At 39.9% G+C, this 4412-nt stretch overlaps 1 pseudogene across 1 annotated transcript; it reads left to right on the top strand.

Annotated features, from left to right (window-relative positions):
• The first annotated feature begins 1945 nt into the window (after positions 1-1945).
• Positions 1946-2480, top strand: LOC308619161 (anaphase-promoting complex subunit 16-like; annotated as a pseudogene). The gene has a single exon. The product of its transcript is annotated as an anaphase-promoting complex subunit 16-like (transcript).
• The last annotated feature ends 1932 nt before the right edge of the window (positions 2481-4412 follow it).

The raw sequence follows: 4412 nt of genomic DNA, 5'->3' as shown, positions 1-4412 counted from the left end.
GCTTTCTCTAGTTGTGGAGAGCGGGTGCTACTCTTCATTGCGGTGCACGGTCTTCTCACTGTGGTGGTTTCTCTTTGCAGAGCGCCGGCTCTAGGTGTGCGGGCTTGAGTAGTCGCAGCACGTGGGCCCTAGAGCAAGGGGGCTTCAGTAGTTGAGCTGCGTGGACTCAGCAGTTGTAGAGCACAGGCTGTAGGGTGCGCAGGCTTCAGGAGTTGTGGCACACAGGCTTAGTTGCTCCACGGCACATGGGATCTTCCCGGACCAGGGATTGAACCCGTGTCCCCTGCATTGGCAGGCAGATTCTTAACCACTGTGCCACCAGGGAAGTCTCCTTCTTCTTCTTCAGTGTTATAAACACTTGATTCTTTTAATTTTTATTTTATTTTATTTTATTTATTTATTTTGGCTGTGTTGGGTCTTTGTTGCTGCATGTAGGCTTTCTCTAGTTGTGGCGAGCAGGGGCTACTCTTCGTTGCGGTGCGCAGGCTTCTCACTGCGGTGGCTTCTCTTGTTGCAGAGCATGGGCTCTAGGTATGCAGGCTGCAACAGTTGTGGCACTTGGGCTCAGTAGTTGTGGCTCGTGGGCTCTAGAGCGCAGGCTCAATAGTTGTGGCTCACGGGCTTAGTTGCTCTGCGGCATGTGGGATCTTACCGGACCAGGGCTGGAACCCGTGTCCCCTGCATTGGCAGGCGGACTCTTAACCACTGCGCCACCAGGGAAGCCCAATGTAAACACTTGATTCTTTGCTTGAAAGGCCCAGAGTGATTTGTTTTCCTGCTTGAACCCTGATGGATACGCTCTTGCAGGTTAAACCAGCATACCTAAACTTCATTACAACCATGATTTGGGGAAGTAATTCCTTGTGGCCGATAGTTTCTGCACAGGTTCCAATTCCTGTCTGCATGGTTGATTTGAACTGCCTGATGTCAAACAGCTCCTGACTGAGAGACTTTATGTTGAGATCTTACATATTTAGAAATCTAGAAGAAGGAAAGTAGCCGAACTTTACCATAGAGTTAAGTGACACGAGTGCCTCAGGAACATACAGTTTTCATTTGTTGCTATCCCAACTCAATAAAGACTGCCACATTCTTATGCCTAGAAGAAAACATCTAATGTTGATTCAGGTTAGTCCTCTTTTGTGTAGCTGCTGCCTTGAACTGAGCTTTAGATGATATGTAAATATGATATATATGGAGCATTCCTATTAAACATATAAGTTCAGTCAAAAGAGTCAACACCACAAATGATTATCAAACAAATCTAGAAATAAGCAAGGATGCCCACAATCAACATGTTTATTTAATATTATTTTGGAAACCACAGCCCTTGTATTAAAGTTTGAAACTTCATTAAGTAAAGTTTTGGATAGGAGGAGTCAAATTTCATTACTTGTAAACTACTACAGTACTTATAAAAATAAAAATAATCAGTTGAAAGTAATTTGAACTAATACGTGACATCTAATAAGAGTTTCAATACCTTTTCCTTTACATTAGCAGTGATCACTTAGAAAATACAATGAGAAAAAAATGGCATTCATAATAGCAAATGATAAAATACTAGGGATAATCTTAACACTAAATATTCAAGATTTAAATTATAAAAACATAAAACTTTACTAAGACATTGACTAATATTTCAATAAATAATGAGACATACAACTATACTCCAATAAAAATTTTTAAAATTGAAAAAAAAAGTAACGAGACATAAGACAATCCTGTATGGAAAACCTAAATATAGTAAAAATGATCACTTCTACACAAAATAACGTATAGGTTTAACTGAAGTCTAATGAAAATCCAATAGTAATTTTTGGCACTTTACCAATAGGCCTAAATTTTATCTGCAATAATAAATAAGAATTGTTAGGGAGCAGGCCGCTGCCCTCGTAGCAGTAAACGCGGCCACTCCGGTTGGCCTTGGGGGCGGGGCTGTCAAAGCCGCAGAGTGAAGTGAGAAATCTACTAGAGAGGAAATGGCTGCCTCTTCATCATCCTCCTCAGCCGGTGGGGTCAGTGGAAGTTCTGTCACTGGATCTGGTTTCAGTGGCTCAGACCTTGCCCCACCACGGAAAGCCCTTTTCACCTACCCCAAAGGAGCTGGAGAGATGTTAGAAGATGGCTCTGAGAGATTCCTCTGTGAATCCGTTTTCAGCTATCAAGTGGCATCTACGCTTAAACAGGTGAAATATGATCAGCAAGTTGCTCGGATGGAAAAACTAGCTGGTGTGGTAGAAGAACTGGAGGCAGATAGTGGTGATTTAAACCCATCCAGCAGCTGCTGGGGTTCACCCCCTCTTCAGGTTGACCTTGCCTGGATGGTCACCTCTGGGGCACAGCAAGTGCAGGTCCAGTGAGGAACTTTTCTTACAGCTTACATAGCCATCCAGAGATTCACAGCTCCATCCTGAATTGTTAATTCACATCCATATTTGGTTTCTCTGTATCTATCCACAAGCAACAAATACTTAAATGTGTGATCTTACAGGGAAATGTTTTGTTTATTTGTTTAAAAAAGTATTGAGAATCAGATTTAGGCAATTGGCATCACAGAACCAGGAGGTTCGGGTTTAAGAGAGATTTATAAAACTTCACAAGCCAGGACACATGCCAGAATTGGCCAACGGAATGGTATCCCTCCTGTCAATTCATGCAGTTCCTAGAATCCTCACCAGTCAAGTCCAAGGTCAAGATCTGGAGTTATAAAATACAGCATTTCTGACCTAAAACCGTTCTTTTTGCAGATGAATGTGATTTCAACTCAGGACCTGTCCAAATTAGGAATTTTTTAATGTTTGGGATTTTTTTTCTATTTTTAGACATCTAATTCTATAGATTCTACCTTTTTCTAACCTCCTCTAGGCATGCCAAATTCTGGCAAAAAGAATTGCCTTTTGAATGTTGAAGTTCTGGTAAAAATAAAGCAGTGAGCAAAATCCTTTTAAACACAGAAATCCTGAGTTCATCTTGTTGGTGGGCTCAGGCAATTCTGTAGCAAATAAATCCTTTGAAAGAGCTCCAAACTGGTTTCTTTATCCTTTCAAAGCCTCAGGGATTTGGAATAGGGGAAAGAGGGCAAATTACTTTTTATATGAAGGGAATCTAAAAACCATTTCTCCTAAGAAAATGGTAGATTTGCTTTCTCTCAGGGATATTTGTCTTTTTAGAAGTATATGAATTTATCATCAATATCTGAGTAGGTTTTTTACCATGAAAAGGAAAAACCTGGAAAGCTAAGAGGTGTCTTTTGTTTTTCCTCATGGGACCACAGGGTCCACAATGCACAGTTAGGAGAATCATTTATTAAATTGTATGCAAATTTTGCCTCAGATAAAAAAAAAAAAGAAGAATTGTTAGGACTTTTTTTTTTACCATAAAGAATAATGAGGATAGGGCTTCCCTGGTGGCGCAGTGGTTGAGAGTCCGCCTGCCGATGCAGGGGACACGGGTTCGTGCCCCGGTTCGGGAAGATCCCACATGCCGCGGAGCAGCTGGGCCCGTGGGCCATGGCCGCTGAGCCTGCGCGCCTGGAGCCCATGCTCCGCAACGGGAGAGGCCACAACAGTGAGAAGCCCACGTACCGCAAAAAAAAAAAAAAAAAAGAAGAATGAGGATAGAACTTTAAAAATTACAACAATGTGATATACACAAGAATTCTGATTCAGTACTGGCTCAAAACACTAGCTATAAAAAAGCAAGACTAGATATTACATGGCATTAAGGAATTTTTGTTAATTATCTTAGGTGTGATAATGGTTGTGTAGGAAGTGTTCTTAGGAGGTGTGTATGAAGTATTTAGGAAGAGAGATTATGATGTCTGCAACTTATTTTGAAGTGGTAAAGAAATTTAAAAGATAGTCATATAAAGAAAATACGGCAATGATTGTTGAATCAAGGCAATGATGTATATAATTCATATATATATAATTCTTTTCTTTTTCTTTTTCTTTTTGTTTTGGAAACTTGTAATAATAAAGTAGAAAAAAAAAAAGCAGTGAAACACTAACCTAAGACACAACAGTCAGAGGAATGGACCAAAATCTCAAGGTATATCCTAGTATATATAAAAACTTAATACATAAAAAAAGAAGAATTTGGAAAAATGCTCAAGGTAGAGTTTCACTTCACATCAAACTAAATTCCAGATTAAAAAGAAAAAAATACAGCTACACACACAAAAAAAAGAATAGAGATGCATACTCTGGTCAGGAAAAGGCCTTGTATATGTTAAAATAATGAACAAAAGTAAATAGATACGTAATATTAGTGACTAATAGCTACATGAGATTCTAATATATAATTCATTTAGCCATTTTCCTGTCTGTAGATACACATCTCTCCCCCAGATCCTTCAGCTCCAGCTTTCTCGCTCTGCACTCGTTGTTCTCTCTGCCTGGAATATTCTT

Source organism: Mesoplodon bidens (genome assembly GCF_964165515.1).
Source record: "Mesoplodon bidens genome assembly, chromosome: 6".
NCBI lineage: Eukaryota > Metazoa > Chordata > Mammalia > Artiodactyla > Ziphiidae > Mesoplodon > Mesoplodon bidens.
The sequence above is the reverse complement of the archived record's forward strand: the minus strand, read 5'-3'. Positions and strand labels throughout refer to the sequence as shown.